This window comes from Planococcus citri, chromosome 3 (genome assembly GCF_950023065.1).
Source record: "Planococcus citri chromosome 3, ihPlaCitr1.1, whole genome shotgun sequence".
In the NCBI taxonomy this organism is placed as follows: domain Eukaryota; kingdom Metazoa; phylum Arthropoda; class Insecta; order Hemiptera; family Pseudococcidae; genus Planococcus; species Planococcus citri.
In genome coordinates, this window is record NC_088679.1 from 80,143,879 (window position 1) to 80,170,182 (window position 26,304).

The following is a 26,304-nucleotide window of genomic DNA, read 5'->3' on the forward strand; positions in this document are numbered from 1 at the left end:
TTGTAGAATCGCTTGTTCCCATACGAACTGATTTTTAAAATTTTATAGTATGTTGTACATGTGCATCCTTAGGAAGTATCGCCACAAAAATTTTCAACCCCCTCCCCCCCATATTTACCCCTCAAAAATGACGTTTTCAGTTTTTTAACTTATTTTATGGTACCTATTTAACAATGACGATTGCGAGGTACATTTTAGAAACACCTTTTTTGGACGTATTTTTGACCCCATACCTTTTTCGAAATTTTTGCGGTGGTGCGCCATGTTAGAAAATTGGAAAATGTGTGTGGGGGGGGCGAAATGGGAATTTTGGGGAAAATGACTATTAACGAGTAGGGTGTCGTTTTCTTATGATTCGATATCGCTGAGCACGAATATGACGTTAGATTTTGTTTTACACCCCCACAGCCCCTCCGGCGCCCTCAGCCCCCACCTCAATTTTCACTATTTTGGGAATAAAGTTACTTTGATGACGTTGGTGTCGTTGTCTTATAATTCGATACCACTGAGCACGAATATGGCGTCAAATTTTCTCCTACACTGAAACTGCCCCTCCGGAGCCCTCAGCCCCCTCCTGAATTTCTATTCATTTTTGAAATAAAGTTATGTACTTTGATGAATTTGGTGTCGTTTTCGTTGTTTTCTTATGATTCGATACTCACTCAGCCCTCTCCTAAATTTCCACCATTTTCAAAATTAAGCTGCTTTTACAACATGGAATCTTTTTCATACGAATTTCGTGCTCAGCAGTATCGAATCACAAGAAAACGACATCAATATCATCAACGTAATTCGAAAATATAAGGCAAAAACTTTCAAAAAATCACAATTCCTCAGAAGTGAAATACAAACATAATTTTTGATAAGAGGTTTTGAATTGAATGGTAATATGCAAGCTGGAAAGGAGAAAAGGCAGAAAAATGTATGTACTTTTCGCGTGGTGTTTTTTTTAATTCTTCAATTTGTGCACTCGCGATTGAAAATAAACAGTAAGTAGTAGGAACCATTTTGTTGGAAATTGATTTTCCTACAAGATGGTACTTTCATTTTTATAATTATCTTAATAGTTACCTCATAATTTTCCTGAATGAATGCTCATTTTTCAACATAAAACGTCTAGTGGTTTTCCAAAACGCATTAAGTCCATGTTTTTCAACACTTGTTGAATCTCTTGTGCAACATTCAACTCAACACCGCGTGTTGGATCATATCAAGCTATACCTAAACTTCAATGTTAGGTTGGTTGCATACTCAAAATAAGCCCTCTAATGAAATGGGAGTATGTTTTATGCTTTTTCTCGGAACTTACTTTTGGGACTTAATGCGTTTTGGAAAACCACGCTTCACTTGAAAAAAAAATTTTAAATATACATATTATTAATAATACGATATACATACACGTTTTTCATTTTATACTGCTATACTTAATACACTACTGATCTTGAATGTCAATACAATGGTTCCTTGAATGATTGAAATGCAATAGATGAAGCACATCACCTCATGATTTTGCATATTCGTTTTTATTTTAGGAAAAAATACGCCAGACATTTTATTTCAGTTCATTGATATTTTGTCAACAAGTAGGTATTCCCTATACTTCTGAAATAGGGTTTTATTTAAAGGTTTAGTTAAAATGTCAGCAATTTGATTTGCTGATTTAATTGAAAGTGGTTTGATGAAACCATTTCCAACTTCTTCACGAATGTACTTAATGATGTTTTACATCAACATGTTATGATCTTTTCTTTTTGTTTATTTTTGATAAACGATTGCTGAGATATTATTTTGATACCTACTAAACTATTTGGCGAGGTATCCTTGTGATATCATTTATTGGTCTAAACACAAAATTTTATATCACAAATATCATCAGACATAGCAATACATTCTGCTTCAGTTTGTTTTCTAAATGACCACACTAATAAGTCGCGAAATAAATAAACCACTGTGTCAGAGGTAGATTTTCGATCTGAAGGATCAGATGCAAAATCTGAATCATGCCCTACTTAAAATTTCATGAGTTTTAGGTACCTACAACTGTATTTGATTCGATAAGGTCAGGGGTACCTTTTAAATATTGAAATATTTGCTTAACCATGGTCCAGTGAACTCGTTTTGGATTTTGTTGAAATCTACTCAAAAAACTTGTGGAAAAACAATATCAGGTTTTGTATAATTCGCCAAAAACATTAATGACCCTGTAGTTTGTCTATATGGCACACTTTCACTTAATTTTGAACTATCACTTTCAATTTTTGTACTGGTCATAGGTACAGATACACTACTACACTCAAACATACTCGTATGTCGCCAGAATTCAAGTAGGTACTCTGGCGAAAATTTATTTTGAATATGTTTGAAGAATTTTGAGCCCCAAACTCGGGTCATAATGTTTAGGATATTTGAAAAAGCCTCATGCGACCCATCAAAATGTGTTAAAATGTCACCAAGAATTCAAATGAGATTTAATTTTTTCCGATTTTAAATTCACTTTTGAACTCACATCGCATCAATATAATACCAACCAAAGTTATACATACGTGTTGAAAGCCTGAAAAAAAATTCGAAACTATCAGTCATGATTTGAAATCAAAAATTGAATACGAGTGACTTTTTTAATACCTTTTGCAAAATACTATGCGAATTTATTGATAAAATTAAAATCAACATTGTAAGGAAATTGTTGAGTTTTTGATTTAAAAATCTTGGAATATGCAAATTTATTGATAGGTAAAATTAAAAACAACATTGTGAGGAAATTGTTGCATTTTTTATTTTAAAATCTTGAAATAGGTACCTATGCAAAATCATTGATAAAATAAAAATCAACATTGTGAGGAAATTTTTGCATTTTTGATTTAAAAATTTGAAAGTGGTAGATAAGAATACCTACCGTTAAAAGCGAGAAATTTGATAAGTATAACTTACTGTGATCCATTTTTCCAATATGATTAGTTTTTAGTAAAAAACCTTTTTAAACGTTGTTTTTGAGTGCTTGGTGAGAAGAACTTTATCGCAGTTTCATTACGATTAGTTTACCATGAATATGTCCAAATGCATTATTATAAATCCTCTCAATCGTTCGAACTTCTTTGGATCATTCTTGTCTTCCATCTATGTCACGTGTGATGAAACAGAAAAAAGGGAACAATCAATTAGTATTTTGAATTTTTATAAATTTAACATGAATCGTCTTTTTTATAGGTACATATTTTGTCGAAAATGAGTAGGTAATTGTTTTCACGGTCGTTTTGTTGATTTTTAGACGAAATTTGTGGCTAGAATTTTAGTCATAGCATGTCAATCAAAACGGCCGCCATTTTGTTGGTAAGGCCAACTTTTTATGGAAAGTTTGCTCTAACCGTTTGAGACCCGAGAAAAATCACTTACTTGGATTGTTCATTCCTGAAAACAATTTAGGTAAAGCAAATGTTACTGTTACAATAATTATAGCTTTCAAATAAAAAAATCATTTGAACAGGTATCTACCATTAGAACTTGAGTTCAGTGAACTCAAAAATATATTTACATTAAAAAAAATAACAAGTTAATGGAACAAATTTTGATAACTTTAAATCGTGCAAGTGATAGTCTATACATTTTTCAATGAAATTGGATGGCTCAAGTATACCTAGGTACCTATGTACTTTGAGCTCAGAGTTGCATAATTATACGTATTTACTTACTATGTTTATTATCATTAAAACATTATATAAAAAAATATTTATAGTAATTTCCAACACATGATATTATGATTTATTGTAATGATTTTTTAAATAAAAATGTTTCAACAGTTTATGCTGACTTTCGTTCCGTTGTTTGTGTTGATTGTTTCACAAATAGCCACGTTGACGAGACGTACCTATTTTTGAGATTTTGGGTTGTACAGCCAAGCAGAAGTTTCTGTACTCCAAAATTATACCATTTGTTACGCAAAAATGATTCTCATGGATAGATATATAGTTAGCGAAGTTTTCAACTCCAAGGAGGGTGGAGCAATGGTCACTCAAGGAAGAAGTGTTTGAAAACATTTTCAAACCCACGCACGTCACTTTACATTTTTTGGAATTTCAACCACCTGAACCACCCACTTTTGGAGCACTAGTGAAGAGGTTTAGAGGGGCCAGATAAAAAAAATGAGTCAATTCGTAATCAGCACCTTCGGGTTCGTAGCAATCGATACTTAGTAGATGTAAAATTTTTATCTCTCCTCTCCCCCTCAACCAAAAAAATGATTGCGAAGTGATTGAAAAATGTTTCACCTAAAATCTTTCTTTTTAATTTGAAATTTTGCTGCAAACAACTTCCGAGACAATTTTTTCAAATTTTCTTCAATTTTTTTTAAACTTTCTTTTTTAATATGTAGGTACCTACCTATTACTTGCATAAATATGAGAAAAAATGTCAATTATTGCTCCTGCTGCTATTGGCGCAGCCAGCAATTTTAACACACATAGGATGTAAACAAAAACTAGGTATTGAGGCAAAATTTTGATTTTTTTAAAACAGAAGAACATAAGTTTTCATTTTCCCAATAATCTTGGGCAATTTTTTAAAAAATTATTCAAAAACTGTTTTTTAAGGGTGATTTCCAAACTTTTTTTATGAAGTACGTACCTACACATTTTTTCAACGAAGTCGACCAATTCTTAAATTCAATTCCCATCTTTTGGGCCTTTCTGGAGCATCCAGCAATGTATCAGTCTTCTTCAGAACTTTTAAATCACTCCGAAAAGGCCAAAAATAAACCTTTTCTCCCATAACATTTTAGTCCATGCGTATTGGGCTCCTTCTCAATCGTTTCAGGTGGTTATCGCAAAGTTCTGGCAATGTGAGATGCATTTAGACAAATCAGACGATAATTTTTTTTTTTTTTTAAAACTGCTTCAATATACCATCTTTGGAAATTTGTTTTTCCCACTTTTTCTGGAGTTAACAAATTGGTCAAAAAATCGTTTTTCAACTAACGATCTTGGAATTTCGAGGTAACCGCGTAAAACGGTCAAGAGGATTTCGAAAAAGCCCTGACCGAAGTTGTAGGGGCTGAAGTTCATTTTTGGCACTTCCAGAGCGACTTATTGAAATTTACGGAGAAAATTAGAAATCGCTGGAGGCTCAAAATGGCTTAAAACTAGTAAGCAATTATTGATATGTAGTTGGGAGTTTTAAACTTTTAAAATTTTCAAAAATTCGCAAAAAAAAATCCATAAATGAACGCGAGAACCTGAAATTTTGGTTATGGATCTTTTTGGATACTCTTTCGATCCTGGCTTGGTTTCGTTCAAATCGGATAGTGTGAGTTGAAAAGATTTCTTTTTGAGACGTGTACGTCATTTATACTTATCAGTTCATAGTAGAGTCATTCCATGTCAACTCAACCAAAAAAAGGTGATTTTGAAAATCATGTCCTTCGATTTCGCTCATTTTTTTTTTACAATAACTACCCACCCAGTAAGTAAGAAAGCCGCAATCAGTTTGGTCCCAGCCCCCTCAGGGAGGGGCTTCCATTATTCAAATTCAAATTGTATATTTGAGATACATGCGGCAGCAATGCTGCCATTATATCACGTTGCTTGTCTCGAGGTACTCAACTTCAGCAGCCCACTCCTCCAAAACTATGATACTTTGATCAAGACTGATTTCACAGTTCAAAAGGGCATTGAATTTTAAACTTTTTAAGTATTTTAAAATTTTCAAAAGTTGAAAGTTGAACTTTCAATTTGAAAGTTCAAATTTCAAAATGGCGCTGTAAGTGAGAGCTACCATTTAAAATTTTGAAAAAATTTCCATAGATGTACATTTTGATAATTTTTTGAAATATTCAGGTTTCGAGATGGAACTCTTGACGGAGGGGGAGCACCCCCACCCCCAATTTCGGGTGAAACTTTCAAAAGAAAATCTGGGGCATGTGATGTATCGAATTGTATGTTTTCGGCGATGCTGAACACGAATAAGACGTCAGATTTTTGATTGGACCCTATCCACGGCCCCCTGCACCCCCCCCTAAAGAGGGTAAAAATTCAAAAAAGCGTTTTGTTCGTGCGACACATGAAATAGTATGTTTTTGGTGATGCTGAATACGAATATGACGTCAGATTTGTGATTGGACCCCATCCACGGCCCCAAACTATTTTTTTGGACTTTAACCTATTGGGGGAGGTTCTGGGGGCCATGGGTGAAGTCGATTCGAAAAACCAAGGCAGTATTCGTGTTCAGCGATATCGAAAACATACTATTGCATGTGTCACACGAATGTAACCATTTTGGGGGGGGGTCACCCCCTTTGAGGAGGTGCTGGGGGCCGTGGATGGGGTCCAATCAAAAATCTGACGTCTTATTCGTGTTCAGCATCGCCGAAAACATACAATTCGATACATCACATGCCCCAGATTTTCTTTTGAAAGTTTCACCCGAAATTGAGGGTGGGGGTGCTCCCCCTCCGTCAAGAGTTCCATCTCGAAACTTGTATATTTCAAAAAATTATCAAAATGTACATCTATGGAAATTTTTTCAACATTTTAAATGGTAGCTCCCACTTGCAGCGCCATTTTGAAATTTGAACTTTTAAATTGAAAGTTCAACTTTCAACTTTTGAAAATTTCAAAATACTGAAAAAGTTCAAAATTCAATGCCCTTTTGAACTGTGAAATCAGTTTTGATCAAAGTATCATAGTTTTGGAGGAGTGGGCTGCTGGAGTTGAGTACCTCGAGACAATGTGAACATAATGGAAGCCCCCCCCACCCGCCCCCTGAGGGGGCTGGGACCAAACTGATTGTGGCTTTCTTACATACTGGGTGGGTAGTTATTGTAAAAAAATTTTGAGCAAAATCGAACGACATGACCCAAAAACGTTGGTTGAGTTGACATGGAATGACCCAGTACTGAATTTATTTGAGTAAGTTGATTTACGTAGTTGAGTTAATAATGTTTCAGTTAATTTGATAAAAGGGGCAAGATGTGAAGAGAAATGTACTTAATGGTAACATACTGACCCTCGAGAGTGTCCTCAACGTAATTGAATAGGTACCTTTTTTTTGGGAATAAAAAGGGGAATATGAACCATCTCAACAGCTTATTTTGAAAATTTTTCCAAACACCTCTTTTTTGGGTGAAGATCGCTCCACCCCCTTGGGGTTGGAAACTTCGCTAATCCCTCATTCGACGGAGAATTCAGAGTAGAACAATAATTGTACGTTTTGAAAAAGTTGCAGCAACTTTTCGTTACTCCAACTTCAAAGACGTACAATTTTGAAACTAAGTAACTCAAGCGTCCTATATTTATACGAAAATTTCACCTCAACGAAATTTCAGAGAATTTAATTCTCTTACGGATTTGTCTGTGTCATCAGATTTTTGCTCGAATGTACGAATCGTCCGGTATTTATGAGGAAAACTACAAGACTAAATATTTCAGTGAGCTTTTGTGAGTTGTTGGAAATTTTTTTTAGGTCAAAGTTCAAACACATTAAAATTTTCTTGAAGCTTGATTGAGCATTTTCACATTCGCAGCAAGCGAGTCATACGCATTCTTTACGGCCATGTTCTTACGCAAGCTGCATGGTGTTTATGTTTACATGTTTGTAAATATGTGATGAAGTCTCTGAAGTGTGGCGGTGTTTTAGAAAACAGAATGGTGAAGTAGTAGTGAATAGTTTAGTTTTAGTGAGTATATAAAGTAGAGTTGGCGAATGCTGAGTTGGTAGTTCGTCAGTAGTGTGTATCCCAGTGTGTATTTCGTACGTTGTTACATTAACCTATAACAGGGAGTATGCTGGTCCATTATTTTCTTGCGAAAGCATTTCTTATAACTCGAAAACTATGGCATTTTGATAGGTACCTACTAAAATTTTACAAGAGTACTTTTTCGTAGAAAACGAAAAAATGTGATTAATTTTGCAAAAATATTAAAATTTCATGCTGTTTTAGGATTTTTAATATTTTGGTTCTACTGCATAAAATTTTGAGATTTTTGCAAAAATAACCAATATTTTTTCATTTTTTACAAACAAAGAATCTTGTAATATTTTTGTAAATGTCGGTAGTTTTTAAGTTATTAAAAATAGGTACGCTTTTGTAAAAAAAAAAATGTCGAACCAGCATACGCATACCCTTCGTAAGTTGCCCCATATTAACTAAAATACTTCGTAGATCATCTCTTTTGGGTCAAGAAACTTCGATTGGAACCAGTATTGCCGGTGAAGGCGGTAAGTTACTTTTTTTTATTTGTTTTTCATCTAGAATTAGTATCGAGTACAACACAAGTGAAGTAATAATTACTAAAGATTTATTTTTTGTAATATCGTCTTATATAATTCATTCAGCTGCGGCTGCAAAAGGGGCCCTTTCAATGTTGATTTGCAATTTGGGGCTCCTCAATTTGTTTTTTTTCTCATTGGAAGTGAAAAAAATTGAACCCTGCTGAAAAAATTTTGGGGCCCTCATAAAATTTCGGCAACAGCACTTTTTTGCAATCTCTGGATGCCGCTGATCGGTAATTTCAATCCATTGAGGATTTGCTGTAAACGTCACAAACAAATCCGGGTTTCCAAATTTTGCTAAAATGCCCATATAGCGTCTTCTAACAAAAGTAGATGGCATAATTAGTATATTACAGGTATCCCTGCATTTGTTGTTGTTTAGGCGAAGTACCTACCTACATTAAAATAGGTATTACGAGTATACTTCTCACTACGTAAGTAATTCTTTTTGATGAGATCCAATAAATGCTAGAAGACTTCTTACTTTGTACCATTGAAGTACGCATCAATCTTCGGGTTTTTGAGATTTTGTGTGGTCTGGTTTTTATGTGTTATTAATCTGTTGCTCCGAAACATTGATGAAAAATTCTTTGAAAATTTTAAAACACATTCAATACGTGAACGAGAAAAAAATGGAAAAATGTCCCAAAAATCAGAAATATGAAAATTAAAAAAATATAAAAAATAACAAAATAAATCAAACAGGCGAAGCACAGAAGCGAAGACGTAGCGGCAGACTGCTAGACTTTTTTCTATTTTTGACCATTGGGGCAGAAATGGGGGGGGGGAGTCATTTTCTGAAAAAATTTTTAGAAGTACCATTTGGACTCTACCCCTTGAACCCTGCTAAAAAGCTTTTTACAGTTTATTAGTATCTGAAAGACCACCATCGTACCAAATGAGCTCAATAATTTACCGCTGGTACTCAAAAATCCAATTTTCCAATTTATTCCTGTAAAGCTAAATGTTACTATGTAATAGATTGCAGTAAATATACCACTACTACTACTACTATTTCGATATATTGAGAACCCCTAAAAAAACCGTTCAAATAAATTGAAGAATTTACATTTGAAACATATGTACTAGCAAGTGCTCGATAATTTTTCATTTGAGTTTTCCTGTGACTTTAATGATTGAACTTTTTTGCGTCAAATTCTGAGATTTTACTTCGTTGAAATCGTGAAAACGTGATTTTGACGTTTTTTCGATGAGTAAAAATCTCAGAATTTGATTCAAAAAAGCTCAATTATAAGAGGTGCTAGTCTGTTTCAAATTGTAAATTCTCCAATTTATTGGGAGCTTGACTAAACTTTTTTGTCTAGATAATTGATTATATACCTCAAAACATTACGAGGTTCCTACAATATCGAAATTACGAAAAATTGTAATATGGGGATTTTTGAGTACCAATGGAAAATTTTATCGAGCTCAAAATTTAATAGGATTGGGGCCTTTTAGAAACTAACAAACTGTAAAAAGCTTTTTAGCGAGATTCGGGGCAGGCTCAAAATATTAGTTGCAAATTTTCCGAAAAATTCTATTTTTATTCACAATTTTGGGAACTACTGGAGCCCAAAAAAATGGTCATCTTGGCCGTTAATTAACCACGGATTTGTATTTGGTACATTGAATTACGACATTTCAAGAATGGTCGTGTCGATAATGGTCTGGTGTCAAAAAATGGCGTTATCGTAACTCCTTTTTTGAACTATCTCCTTGAAATTTCAACTTCAGGAGTTTCAAATCTTAATTATCAGCTTTTAATCTCTTATCTACTTCCTTCAAAAAACCATAAAAAGATTAGCTCCGAGTTCGATCAATCTCAAGATACCAACTTCTCAATGATCGGCAGGTGTTTTCCCCGACACGCATACTCCATAGTCCTGTATTCCACTGGATGCAGTAAAAAAAATTTTTTTCCACGAAAAGGTCTTCTTTGGCACCTAAATAAAGATTCTGGAGTATAATCGGCATCGGAAAATATTTTGAGGTGATTGAGGAATAATTTCTGAAAAATGCTCAAAATCAACATGGGAAAATTCCAACAATTTTTGATTTTGAAAATGTATTACCAAAAAAGGATATCAAACTATGTCAAAATATACCCCAAACTGGTGATACTAATAATTTCTTTTATTTAAAAAAAAATAATATAAAAATTGAAATACTTTCCCAGGTATATTAAAAAAATTGATTTTTTAAACAATATTTCTTTGTTACCTAAAATTTAATTTAAAAATTATAAACTTAGGTATTATTATTAAACTTTAATTGTTTTTAAAAAAGATAATTAACCGTAGTTTTTAGGATTGCTCCTTGATAGCTCACAGGGGTGATACTTGTCCTAATCATTCCAAAAGGCTATGTCCCTTTTACATTTTTTATAATGAACAAAATATTATTGGGACTATGTATGTAATAGCTGTAATAGGTGAGCAATGCAAAATTGGTAACACCGGTTTGGGATTTATTTTGACATCGTTTGTATCCTTTTTTTGGTATTACATTATCAAAATCAAAAATTGTTGGAATTTTTTCATGTCAATTTTGAGCATTTTTTAGAAATTGTTCCTCAATCACCTCAAAATATTTTCCGATGCTGATTATACTCCAGAATCTTTATTTAGGTGCCAAAGAAAACCTTTTTGTGGAAAAAATTTTTTTTACTGCATCCAGCGGAATACAGGACTATGGAATATGCGTGTTGGGGAAAACACGAAAAACGCCGCGCAGCTCTCGTGGAAAATACAACGGCTACGCGGTCTGTCAGTCCTAAAATTTCAGATGCTCTGCGGCACCGGTTAATATTATCCGATCCGACTAAAATTTTCAGGGATTTATTTTCTCATATAAGGGAACAACTTTGGGGGGAGGAATCAAAAAAATTGCAAAAAAAATTTTCGACCATGTAAATAAGGACCACCCTAAATTAGTCACAGTACACTTACTTACACTAGTTTCTATTGAAAGTTCGTAGATGCTGGCTAATCACTCGACTTATCACGATTTTTCAAAATTTCAACTTTCAACCTCCTTTTTGGGGCACAGGGGGGGTTTTGAGGAGTTGGACCCAAAAAATAAGTTGATATTCGTATTCAGCGATTTCGAAAACATACTATTCGATATATTGCATGTCCAGATTCGTTTTTCAAATACATGATTCAGTTGTGTGGTGTGTTACTTTGAAAACCAAGCACCCCCACCAACCCCTTGGGAGTGATAAAGACCAATCAATGGTGGCGTGACTAATAGTTCGGTGAGTAAACTTTGTAAAAAAAAAATTGAGCGAAAACAAATGATATTAAATGGTAACTTTGATCAATTTATTGGACTGACTTTTTTTTCAAACACCTACTCTTTCCACCCCCTTTTTTAGACACCCCTCTTGAGGGATGGGTATCGAACGTAGTATCAAATTGTCGAAAATTTGAAGGGGAACATTTTAGTCGTGGTAATTTTTCTCGTAAACCTAATATTTTTGGAGTAAATCGCAAAAAAACGTAAATCGGAACCGGGTTTAGCCCCCTAAAAAAATTTGCTCCAGGGTTAGGAGGTTCGGTTTTTTTTTTGGTAGTTCAGGGGGTTCATCTGAACACATTCCCGAAGAAAAAATTTATGTGCCAATTTTTTCTTTTTTGCCATCGCTTTTTAACGTTATTTTCCTGCTCTAAATACTAAAAACAATTGAAAATCTCAAAAACAAAACTGATTCATCCTGGAACCAAAACAATTTTTTCAATTCGAAAACCAATTCTGAAACCAAAATAAAAATTTAGAAGAATAGGTAATACTAATGATAAAATATTATATTTTAGTCGTATGGAATTAAGTATACACGATAAGCAGGTTGACAATTGATGGTTAGGGTCACGGGTGGTTGGTTGTAAAAAAAAAATGTTTTTAAGTTTCTGAAGCCATTTATGAATATTTCTTTGCGGTTTTGGGCTTATTTGAAAGCTTGATTCTTTGCGCGTGTTTTCTTTTTTTAAAATTGAATTTTGGTTCATGTGATGAATAGTTAATGGTGGATTTAGTGAGGTACTTTTTTGTGACAACTAACAACCACCCCTGTTGTAAGTTGTCAAACACGCGTTCACTATTGATAAAAAAAACTTACAGTTCAATTTTCAAAAATTTTCTAACAAGAAAATACGTGAGAAGGACTAAACTTTCAGATAAGACCAAAAACTTGGAAAAATATCTATAAACTACCTACTTCAAAATCTTCAAAAAACTTTTTTTTTTGACTGGTCATTCTTTGAATTTTTTCTTGCATAGGTAAATCGATCAATTCAACTTTTTTATTCGTTTTATAGAATGAAAAGCAGAAAAAAAATTATTCAATAATGCAATAGATAATTTTCTGAAAATATTTTCCTACTTTGATGCATATATTGGTAAACTGTCTCATTGACAACTAACAATATTCCCTTTTTTGACAACTAGCAACTTCTCGTTTTTTCACTTTGTACCAAAAAATTTTATTCATATCGAAATTTTTTGTAATTGAACGTGTGATTACAGAATCCGTGATAAAATTTCCTTTAAATTGATGTATAATTTATTTACCTTTGACAAATTTTTGATGTTTAAAAACAAAAAGTTCCAATCTAACATGTGTAACTTCGCACCTGTAAAATCACTTTTTTCAAAACTGTATCCCCAAATAAAAAGCTATGTTGCCAATTTTGTATGTTGGAACATTAGTAGGTATAGCATGAAGTTATTATGAAGGTTTTGTTTGGATAGAGTTTGTGTATCTTCTTAAAAACGCAATTTGACAACTAACAATTAAGGACAACTAACCACCTGTGACCTTACTTACCCCAGCTAATTACACTTTACGTACACGGCACTAGAAATACACACGACAAATAATATTTTAACACAAAGAGTACACAGTTACGTGTTGAATTCGATATATTTCAAAAGTTCACACAGAAAATAACACGTCAATATACGATAAATACGGAAAATACCACGTACTTGTGCGGAAATAGGGGTTATTTTACACTTTTGGAGGGATCACTTAAATACGTACAATAACTGTAGCTAACAAAAATACTTTTAACTTGGGCCTGGAGGTCACAAACTTAAAAGGCACATTCACTTGACAATTCGTGGACAACTGTCGAAGAACTGCGAGTTGGTCCAGTCGCCAAAGAGGCTGCTAAACCTCTTTCGCGACTGTACCATTCAGTGTTGCCCGAAACAGAAGGGTTAAATACTCTTATATCACGAGTTTCCGGATGTAGGCATAAGTCTCAGTCTAACACTAAAACAAATCCAATCCCAAAATGAATAAATTTTGATCCAGAAACCGAAACCAAATCCCAAAATTGTTTAGGACCCACATCTCTGCGCAAAAGTTAAAAGTGCAGAACACTTCCCACCAAGGTAGAGGACCACAAAAAATGAATTAAAAAAAAATTACTTACTTGGATAGTGCGTATTAAACAATACTAGTAAGTACATATTTCCACGGTTCAAGTGGCCAATTAGTATTCCAAAACAACACAAGTCCCACCAAACATGAAATAGTTACAATCGAAAAGATTGCCACATGATTGATTTTTCCAAAACATGAAAATCAGTTCAAGGAAACTTCTTTTAAACAAATTTTAAGAATAAAAATCAGTTTAGTCGATAAAAATGTTTCGATTGTTGCACATGGTGTGTTTCCTAATACCTAGATGTTTATGCACGAGTGAGGTGATCATGGATTCTGAAAATCCATCGAAAAGCAAAGAAAGCAGTCTAGTAAAATCTTTCTTCAACGACACCATCAGCTATGCTGTGTTTTTTGATATACACAGTACCGAGTTTAATGACAAATTATTCTTTTGGTTTTTTCCTCATTGTAATGAAAAAGCTCCTATCATCGTTTGGATTCAAGGCCAGCCAGGTAAATTTTTCAATCTCAAGTTTGGTACCTCTAGGTGTAGGTACCTATCTAAGTTTTGGGTGTAAACTTCGTGAATAAATATATAAACAAGCTAGGTCATGAAGTGGTGACGTCAGGTGCTCCGACTCGGCTGGCTAAACTTAACAAATCAATCCTGGTAACATTAATTCATAGTAAGTAGGTACTTCTACCTACCTACATAATAATGCAGTTTTAGAGCGATCAATCATATTATCTACTTCAATGAACAAAAAAAATTGTGTTTTACGAGTAAGGTTGAAGTAGGTATTACATTTTTACATTACCTGTCTCCCTTCAATCAAACCACCTACTAATCTTATTTTCAAGACAATGAAAAATATAGAAATTTGTTGGAACAAAAAATTTTAAAATGTGATGAATTTTTGTTATTTATTGATCATTTTATTGCATTCCTCTCCTTTCCACAAAACCCTCGAAAAACCATTGCAATAAATTTTTGAAAATTGTCTGACTGAAAATCGGACACCCTACTCCCCCCCCTCCCGTCAAATCAAAAATAAAAATCATCAAATGTGATAAAGTTTTGCTATTTATTGATCATCTCATTGCATTCCTCTCTTTCCACAAAACCCTCGAAAAAGAAAAAACCCTTGCAATAAATTTTTGGAAATTGTCTAACTAAAAAGCAGACATCCACTTCCCCATCAAATCAATAATCAATCATTCTGGTAATTAATTTTTGAAAATCCTCTCACTCAACGGAGAAGAGAACATCATGCTTCCCTGTCAAATGTCAAATCAATATAATAATTATAATAATCAATCCTGGTAATTTGAGTAGTTGAAATTTTGAATTGAAAAATATTTGCATTTTAAATATTTTCGAAACGAAACTCACTAACGAAAGTCGAAAATACTGACAATCAATGAGTACTTAGACTTTAGTTGATTTGATGCAGAATGAAATGAAAAAAAACAAAAAAAAAAAAAAAAAAACGCGTTTGTGTGCACCTATTTCACGTACCTACCAAACGTTGTTAACAAACCAACGCTGGGTAACGTGAAAAAGCCAAAAAATTTACATACTTTCGCTACTGGGGAAGTGGATTTTTATATAATTAGATTAGTTTCAACTGAAAGATGGTAGGTTCTAGCTGGTGGAGCTGCTATAGCTATATATACTTACTTCTCAGCACTATAAAAATTTCCCAATAATTTCCAAATCCGATAGGTTTAAAAACTATAAACCAAAATAACTTTGGTTTTTATTATTATTTATGACTTCAAAATACCAACAACGATTGGCAACAGAATAGGTATATTATAAAATTATTACATATTGCCTACATTACATACCGTTTTCGTTGACAGCCACAATATTTTGATTTTGAATATTGACACTGTACCTGGGGGAAGACAATGAACTAGCGGCCATATTGGCTGAATTATGTGTGTCATGCCAATTTATCCCGCTGGGTGCTTTTGGCTGCGCTGGTGTCGAATTCTTGAACGAAGTACCATGTGAAGTACAGCGTGCTGCGCGCGCAGCCAAGAGCATCCTACTACTATCACTACCATCCCTCTTCCCCGTTGCTTGCAAACTGACGTATAGCGCAGCCAAAAGCACCCAGCGGGAGAAATTGGCATGGCACAAGATTTTACTACCGTCCCTTTTCCCCGTTGCCTGTAGTTCGGTGTCTTACCCGGAGGGCACAGGTACAGTGTATATAATTTTGAATTTCAATTTCATCATTACCTATCCATGTTGTTGTCACTGTTGTCAGCCCGGAACTAAAAAAAAAAAAAAACGATTATACCTATTTTTTAAAAATTTTATTTAATTCAACCCAAGGGGCAAACACACAACCACTGAAAAACTAAAACTATCTTATTTTAATTCTGGCTTCTAGCAAGCAATACTAGCACTTTAAGTATAGGTAAATGAAAATGCCAATGTACAAATAGTACAATTATTAATGGCGTTTAATGCATAACGCAAAATACAAAAAATAAAACTCGAAATAATATTCGAACAACGATCAATAACAGTTTAATTAATGAAACAACATAATGCACAAAAGTACACACGAAAAACAGACCATTTGGTCAGATAAAAATTCATAAGTTACTCGAAGTACGAGATAATGATGCGAGAACATTGCTGAAAGTACAGCTAAACGATTCGGCACGAACATCGCCAAGTACGAGTATAAACGAATACAAGATGATAATTATTATTACCACAACAAATGGTTGAGGAAAATCCACCTTCAACTCCGGTATTTAATATTTACTTGTAATCGTATACGTGAAGGTACCATAACATTGACAGAGATTATCATGTGAGGGGAGGGGGTGGGAGCAGGAAAAATGAAAAAAAATTTCCACCACACATGAGAGTCCAAGGAGTGGTAGTACAAAAACTTGAGAATTCAGATATGGATATAACCAGGTACGAGTAAAAAAAAAAAAAAACGCAAGGATAAACAAGTTGCCTAGGTTGAAAATTGAAGGGGCAAACACGTTTTCAAAATCCAACATAAGAGCAGAAAACCCAATTCTGACCACGGGGGGGGGGGGCGGTAGTACTTTGAAAAATTAACAAAATTACCTATTGTAACTTTTTGCCTACCTAACTTGCAAACTGAAGTGGCTACAAATGATATTTAATTTTAAAAAATCATGATGAAAAAAATAAATGCGGTAATGAATACTCCGTCAAAAAAAAAAAAATTTGGCCGTGATCATTTTTTTTCTTACTTTTATCTTATCCAAAAATTTAAAAAGTTTTTTAGAATTCAAAAATTTTTGATTTGATAAAAGTTACATTAAATCGGCAATTTTTGAGTTCCAACAACTTCTTAAATTTTAGAGTAAGAAAAAAACATAACCCATGTTTATTTTTTGACGTACCAAGTATTCAGTTCCGCATTTATTTTTGAGTGGGATTTATCGGCACGACAGTTTAAGGTGTTTCAAGGACGAAAAAATGTGATTTTCACGACGAAGTAATATAATGCCCGGCCATATAAAAATTGAACGACGAAATAATTTTATTCAGCGACGATATAAGAATTGAACGAAAATATAAAAAGTCAGCAATGGAAAAATTCACGACACTTTTGTATATCAATTTCACGTCGGTCTCGAGTCTCTGGAACCCAAATACAATCCGAGTACATATTTATTCAAATTCAGTCAAAAAATCCTCGAATTCGGAAAATTGTCATAATTTTTAAAAATTTTGGGGTACATGAAGCCCCCTTTTCTGAAAAAGCGTTCACACAAGGATCAAAATTATTCTTCTAGGCTCGCTTTGCTTACTCATAGGATCTAAGAAGTCAATGTGATGACCAATACCATTTTAAAAATTTTGGAGCATTTAACCCCTCTCCTTCTCTCGCTCATTAGTCTGTCCCGAGTCCTTCGGATGCCAAATATTATATTTGTGTATTTACATAGACTTTTCTGTCAAAAAATTGTCGAATTCGGCAAACTTTAATAAATGAAAAAAGCTTAGGCTTAGGACACATGAACCCCCCCCCCCCTCCTACAAGCTTCTTATTTTTTGGAGATTATGAATTAATCTAGCTACTGGGATCTTTCCTTCCGTAAGTCCGTCGTAAGTGTTTTGTGTCTCATTTATCTAGTAAAATTCAACGGTTATTCTACAAGTACTATTGTGGGGAATTCTTTTTTTTCGGCGTGCAAAGTGAATATCTCTGTCGTTACACTGGCTGTCGTTCAAAAACCTATTAAATTCGTCGTTCAAATCACTTATGCCGTCGCGCATTTATGGCTGTCCTGCAAACACCCTATTTCGTCGTTGAACTTTTTGCTGTCGTTCAATATATTTTTCTGTCGTGACATTATATACCTATTTCCCTATTTAATTTTCAATTATTTTTCTCACAAAAAAAAAACCATTTTATTCAAAAACAGTAAACACTCAATTATTTAATTGCTGAAGTACATAGGTACTTCATAGTTTTATTTTCATTTTTCGAATTGAAAAAAAAGGAAATAATAAATTATCAACACGCAGGTATCGATGATAATTTTGAAAGTCTAATGGGAGCACAGAATCCATCACTTGTTGCTAACTGAAGCAGTGCAATAGGATGCCGATTTGCCTAACCTTGTCACACACCCATTCGCAATCTAATCCAACGACTCTGTAGTGGCGTGTTTTCCTAAATACATACAAAAAAAATTTGATATTGATTAGAATTAGAATGATTGCAAGTAGGTATGTACTTTAAACAGCACAATATAGCATGAATGAATTATTGATGTTGAAAATTACCTACATCAAAAAGTTCATTGGTAGCTTGCATGCACAATTATTCCAATTCGTCATTATCAACGATCGTAATTTCAAATGGCCTGACAATTTCTCGAAATATGGTACCAACTCCGGATGCGGTTGGAGACGAATCATCTTTACGTTTCCATTTTTTCGCATATTTTAGAGAAACTAAGATTACTGTACAAGTAATACATTCTTCCAAACAATGCAGATATATTGTTTCAAACATGTTTTGTTTTCGAATGTCATTCTCAGCCATATTCGTTGGGATTGGTTGCGGTTTTGTTTTAATTCTTTTGACAAACTGTTCTAGATCTGAAAACAAAACACAGATAAGACTGGCTTCAGCCGGGTTCTGATTCTTTTTAAAACATGTTTTTGAAAAGCACATATTAACATAACGAATCACTCGTTCACAGCCTCACAGGTTAAGTATTTAGAAACATTTCAACGGACGAGAATCAAATTTTATTAATTTTCAAATTTCCCCTTCAAATTAGGTAATTGTTTTTCTGCTTTTCTCTCACATTTCATTTTCAAAAATTCTCAATTTGAGAAGAAAGCGGTGGTCTTATCTTAAATTTGATTGTTCCAATCTTTCATAATTTCGATATTTTGGGAACCCCTGGAAAAAGTTTAAATGAGCTCCCTGTATATGTAATTTTAAACCCTTTTTTCAGAGACCCCACTTTAGACACCCCTACAAAAAGCCTTTATGCATTATTTTTTCAAATAAATTGAAGAATTTACATTTGAATCACACTGGAAAGCGCTCGATAATTTTTCATTTGATTTTTCCTGTAGGCTGTAACTTTCATGATTGAACTTTTTTCGGGCAAATTCTGAGATTTTACTTCGTTGAAATGGCGAAAACATGATTTTTACGTTTTTTCGAAGAGTAAAATCACAGAATTTGACTCGAAAAAGCTCAATTATAAAAATTACAGGAAAAATCAAATGAAAAATTATCGAGCACTTGCAAGTCTGTTTCAAAGTGTAAATTCTCCAATTTATTGGGAGCTTATAATTACACTATTTCGTCTAGATAATTGATTATATATATGTACCTCAAAACATTGCGTTTGGTTTGGCGCAAATCGCAGGTTTCTAGTTTTCCAGGAGTTCCCAAAATACCGAAATTACGAAAAATTGTAAAATTGGATTTTTGAGTACCAACGGGAAATTTTATTGAGCTCAAAATTTAGTAGGATGGGGGCCTTTCAGATACTAATAAACTATAAAACACTTTTTAGCGAAGTTCAAAGGGGTAAGTTAAAAATGATAGTTTCAAAACTTTTCCGAAAAATTCTTTTTTTATTTACATTTTTGGGAACTCTTTACTTGGAGCTCGAAAAAATGGCCATCTTGGCCATTAACTAACCACACGGATTGTATCTGGGACATTTATTACGACATTTCAAGATTGGTCGAGTCGATATAATTGTCTGGTGTCAAAAAATTACATTATCGCAACTCCTTTTTTGAACTATCTCCTTGAAATTTCAATTTCAGGAGTTTCAAATCTCAATTATCAGCTTTTAATCGCTCATCTACTTCCTTCAAAAAACCATAAACAGATTAGCTCCGAGTTCAACCAATCTCAAGATACATATAAGCTCTCAATGATCGGTCGTTTAGTGAATACTTATAAACAAAAACATGACTGTGATGATCAAGAGACTCGTCACCCTTCCCTCTCCACTGGCTCAAATCATCAGAGTGAAGTGAATTCGTAAATAAAAAGAAGGCAGCTGCGTGAACATACTAAATGAGCCCATTTTCCCCGCGTAGTCAGAATTTTACCACGACCACGTCGTAGATGTTAATAAAATTGCATACCCAGTTTGCCGTAAATAAATACAATAATGAATTAATTTTCGCATGCTCTTTCGATCTTGCTTTGTCCAGTTCAAGAAATGTCGTGAGAATCCTCGAATGTTGGAATGCAAAATCTGCGATTTTGACTGACCTGTTACTGATCAAAATGGTCGCCATTTTGTTGCTAATGCCAACTTAAAATTACAAAAATAAATAAAAATTAAATTAAATTTTATCCTACCTATAAAATGGAGTCAAACTCCGACCAATCTATCTTCAAATCATCAGATGAATTACTTTCAATGAACTTAGTTCCTATAACGCTTTTGTATTCTCATTACCTGTGATATCATCTGCATCTTGATCTCGATCAACACTGAATAGGTTTTGTTTGTTTCAGCAATCTGCAAGAAAAAACCTACTCTCGAGCATGTGCATGGAGGCATCTTATTGATAATAATGAAGCCGGATGCATCCAGTGTTATGAGAAAGATATAAAAACAAAAATGAACTACTCGTAGACAGCTGCAAAGTGTGCAATCTCTTTGAAAGTGTTTCTAGGTTTCATGTTGGGGAAACAAATTACTTTGAAGAGTACAATAGGGTATCCTGCACAATTGACCGAGCCATACAAAAGTTGAGCTTTCAAAGAAAAAGTCATAATGGAAAATGAAAGTTTTGAAAAAGCTCAAATCCTTCATTTTAAACTTTTGAAAATAATTTAACAACATGAGTAAAAAACATTGGTCAAAAGCACTTTTTGAAAACATTTTTCAAAAAAATTGTATTTTCTGTTTTGGATTTTCGGGGGCCCAAATGTAAATTTGGTAATTTTAAATAAAAAGAAACAAATTGGACTGAGTGAAGTAAAGGCAAACATTTTTTGAAACTTTTGATTTCAAGAGGCCTAAAAACGATGTTTTTTTTTCTTTAAAGGAAGTTGATGTTTGAAAAAAAGGACACGCCCGAATGAAGCTATGGTGAAAACTTTTAAAAATTTAGATTTTTGGAAAACTAAAAACAATTGAAAATCCCGAAACCAAAATTGATCCATCCTGGAACCAAATCAATTTTTTTAATCCCAAAACCAATTCTGAAACCAAAATAAAAATTTAGAAGAATAATACTTAAACAAATCCAATCCCAGAATGAATAAATTTTGATCCAGAAACCGAAACCGAATCCCAAAAACATTTAGGACCCACATCTCTGCGCAAAAGTTAAAAGTGCAGAACACTTCCCAACAAGGTAGAGGACCACAAAAAAAGTGAATTAAAAAGAAATTACTTACTTGGATAGTGCGTAGTAAACAATTAACATTCGTTGGAGATAAATCTCCAAATCGTAACTAAAAAAAACGAAACACATATTTTTTTAAAATTTTATTTAATTTAACCCAAGAGGCAAAACACACAACCACTGAAAAACTAAAACTATCTTATTTTAATTCTGGCTTCTAGCAAGCAATACTAACACTTTATAAATTGAAAATTGATGGGGCAAACATGTTTGCAAAATCCAACATGAGAGCAAAAATTCAATTCTGACCACCGGGGGGGGGGAGGCGGTAGTACTTTGAAAAATTGAAAAAATTACTGTCGTATAGGTTTAAACAAATAGGTAAGGAAATTATTTTAGGGGAAGCTTGGCATATCAAAATAGGTAGGTAAGGAATTTAGATTAGAAATTCAAATAGGATAAGTGGGTATTTTTATACAGGAAAGTTACATAGAGGAACCTGCCTATACTTCAGATAATTAAAATGTAATAAATCAAGAGTAATTTATTTTCTATGATCGAGAATGGTTAGTATTTTGGGACTATGTACAAATAGGTAAATACCTATCAAAGGCCAAAAGAAACATGTGAGATCGTAACCTCTTTTAGGTGATAGATATTTATTCGATATATTTATTATTATTCAAAGAATAATTGTGAATATGTTGGACATATTAAAAATAGAATCGTTTCACTCGATTATATAAATTTCTGATAGGCTATATAAATATCATACCTGATATAATTAATTCCTAGTTTTAAACCCTTGACAATTCCTTGACAATTTTAATTTTTAAAAGCTAAGACGAAGTCAATTACCATGACTATATTGGAGCCCTACATCTGGAAAATTCTATCTAAATTCACATCATTACCTAGGCGTGTGCCTCAGCACTGCCATTACTGGCTCTCGTGACTCAGGGTTACTCTTCCATCATTAATTGATTCGATTCATTCGAAATAATTCGCGAAATCATGATCGATAATTCAAATTAAATTCAATTACGAAATCAAGTCATTTTATTAACATACTCGAAACATTTCAAAATAAAAAGAAAAGAGAAAAAAGAATTAATTAACACGTGATCGCGTAACAAACAACAAATCATACGTACACTTCGAACATCTAATTACTATTGGTACCTCATACGTTAGGTAGGTCTTACCTAACATCCGGAAGTTCAACTTTTCCCCACTCTCATCACTTAAGCCCAAGTTCATAGAAAATTATGTTGTAAGTCTAGTCTACCCTAATAAATTAAGGCAATTATTTGGACTCATACAACATTACCTGTTATGACTTTTTGCCTACCTAACTTGCGAATTGAAGTGGCTACAAATGATATTTAATTTTAAAAAATCACGGTGTAAAAAATGAATGCGGAAATGAATACTCGGTCAAAAAATAAAAAAATTTGGCCGTGATCATTTTTTTTCTTACTCTTACCCAAAAATTTTAAAAGTTTTTTAGAATTCAAAAATTTTTGATTTGCTAAAAGTTTCATTTCATCGGCAATTTTTGAGTTCCAAAAACTTCTTAAATTTTAGAGTAAGAAAAAAACATAACCCATGTTTATTTTTAGACGTAGTATTCAAATCATTCGTAGCCCATTCAATTTTCAAGTAAAGTAAAAAGTCATAATGGGTAATTTTGTTCTTTCTTCGAAGTACATACTACCGCAACCCTCGTGGTCAAATTTGGATTTTGGATCTTAGATTTTGATTTCGAAAAAGTATTTTGCCCCTTCAATTTTGAAGATAGACCACACCTTCATGTAACCTTTGTATCCAGTTGTATCCAAATATGAAGTTTGTACCACCACTCCCGGACACCCTGTATAAATAGAGGTGCACTCTAATGAATATAGTATGTCATTTGTTTTGTGATGAGCACATTTGTTGAATTGTATCTACATATTATACTTAATTACTTATTTTGTAATAATTATAAAAAGTTGTTCGTCGAGTAACATCAAATGGATCCAACCACAACGTACCTACTTGATCATTATATGTACGTACACATTCTATCTACGATGATTATGGTTATGGATATCCAATATTTTGCGGTTGCGGCAACTCGTGTCACCTTGAATCAGAGTACCTATAATATGTATCAATAAAATGTCAATAAATACAAGTTGAAAATTCAAAGTTTAAAGTACTCACCTACCTATTTAAAGTTATTACTTTTAATGATTTAATTACAATTATATTAAATTGATCCTATAATATATAAGAAAAAAAAGCTAATCGTTACAAGTTTCATTGATATGATACTATAATAAAGCTCCTGCAAAACGTAGGAGAGAATATGGCTTTGTTTACATATAAGTGCATGGTAGGATCCAAATCGATAAACATAATATTAAAACAATAAAACTTTCAACTTGATGAATCAACTAGTAACGTTGCTCGGGTAACTAATCCAGTTGCTAAGTACATGGTCTAGTTTCACTATAGATACAATATAAATGGAAGGATAGGATGTTGATTGTAACCATTTTTTGATGTTATTTTGATTTGATTAGCACAAAAATACTACCAGTACAATTTCTCTCTACGAATCATAATTTTTTTTTTTTTTTTGAATAGAAAAAGAAATGCTTTTATGAACAATGTACCTACAGGCTACATATAAAAATATGGTCATCATGTCATCATACGTTGAGTATTTCTCTTCGAGTTGGCCGAGCTTTTCACCTCGTTCGAAAGCACCAAGAAATCAATACTCCAAAATTTGGGGAAAATAGAAAATTTTATGCAAATTTTTACAATTTCTGCTCATAAAATCAGATTGGCCCTTTTGACTTTCGTGAAATTTGCAGAATTAGTTTGGCCCTTGGGTGTAAAAAATCAGTTTGGCCTTTCTTCCGCAGAGCAGTCGATAACATGAAAAAGTTATATAATGAAAAGAACTTGATAACAAACACCAGATTGCGATGACGACTACATTTTTCATTATTTTTTTTGACATATGTACATAATATGTTCTTACATAGGTAATTAATTATTTTTTTCTTTACGATACATTGTGTTTTCAAGGCAAATTTATAAAACATGGTCAAAAAGTGTACCAAAATGCGTTTCTCGTAATTTTGCATGTTTTATGTACCTACCTATATACTTATGTAGGTAGGTATTTTTTTTTTTTTTTTTTTGTTAAAGTATTGTAATTTATTGCAAATTTACATATGATCAAAATGTGTGCCATAGGTATCTACACTACTCATTTTTGTGTTCATGTAATGTAATTCGTGTATATTTTTGTATTCGTGATGCATTGTTTTTGTTTCTCTCTTTTTGATATTTTCATATATGTACCTACTACCTACAATATGTACCTATTATTATTGTGAATTGGTTGACTTTTTTCTGTTATGATGCATTTTTTTTGTTTACTTGGTTCTTATTTTCGATGAATTATCTGTTCATGTTATCTCATATGAAAAAGTATCGTGTATGTAAGTTTCAAAATATCGCCCCCCCCCCCCATTCAAAGTCCTTGCCAGCTGTCCACCTTTTATACTTGTAATCTCCCGCATCAAGAAAATAATGTATAAAACTACCGATACAGCAAGCAAGATTTTTTATTTTATATACAAAGATAGGCCCTTTGAATTTTAAATTGTTAATAAATTACTCGACAGTTTTTTTCCATTTATGTGCGTACAACTTGGTAATCATTCTATGTAAATGTAATTTTTTCAACACTGCCGAACATAACGAAGTGACTGGGACCGGTTTTGTTACCCTGCCAATGACGATGAGTGCCCTTTATGCACGAAAATTTTTGAGTTTGAGTAAATTTTCGCATCAAAGAGAAAGTTTGTTTTGGGGCAATGGGATACGTTTTATGTCGCTTCCTTTGATGTCAGAATGTGGTGATTTTTTGCGAGGGGCACATGAGGGGCGGTCATTTGCTGTTCGACCTTTCAGTGATTTCAGTGACTGATCTGTTGGTCATGGTTGCCTTCATCCGAAATTTCTTCATCTTGCTATCATTGGAATCATTAAAACTCATTCAAAAAAAAGAAATTGAATAAAAAGAAACAAGGATGCTGTAATTTTGAAAAAATATTTCGAATGAATTTTTCTTTCGAAACTATATTTTAAAAAAGACAACTTGAAAGTTGGAACCACGTTAAGATTACTGACAATTTTTTTATAGTCTACAAGTAGATACCTACCCCCATTTCCTACGCTTACCTAAATACCGAAAAGAAATCTAAAACTAATACATACCTACAATCTAAACACAAAGGATAACAACATTTTTGATTTTGAATTACACAGATTTGAGATTGTACATAGGTATAAGTACATTCAGGGGTGCATTCAGTTTGGTTTATTATACCTAGGTACCTAAGTACCCAGTGTAGGTATGATGGACATATTCTAAATTAGTTTCTGCATTTCCTTTTTCGTGTGTACAAATTCAAGTACTTACTATCATTGGCTTGTGCATTCAACTCGGTTAATCTTGTCAATGCGTGGTGTTCGGCAAAGTGTAAATTTCCATTAATTACAAAATTTTGCAACTATTGTTGGTATTTATTTCTTCTTCATTTGTGTTTAATTTATTGACAACGTGTGATCTTCGAAGATGCTGGTTCTATTTTCATACTGACGCAGAGTCGAAGTTAGTGTGGAAAATGCCTTTTTACTTCGACATTCACACCAGCTTGATGAATTCTCTGAGTTTCTGTTAATTTAATGATGGAAGAAGCTGCAAAAATCCATCAAA

At 33.2% G+C, this 26,304-nt stretch overlaps 1 long non-coding RNA gene across 1 annotated transcript; it reads left to right on the plus strand.

Annotated features, from left to right (window-relative positions):
- The first annotated feature begins 7,672 nt into the window (after positions 1–7,672).
- LOC135839655 (uncharacterized) lies at positions 7,673–26,101 on the plus strand. Its single transcript, XR_010557626.1, has 2 exons — positions 7,673–8,208; positions 20,680–26,101. It is a non-coding gene; the product is annotated as an uncharacterized LOC135839655 (long non-coding RNA).
- The last annotated feature ends 203 nt before the right edge of the window (positions 26,102–26,304 follow it).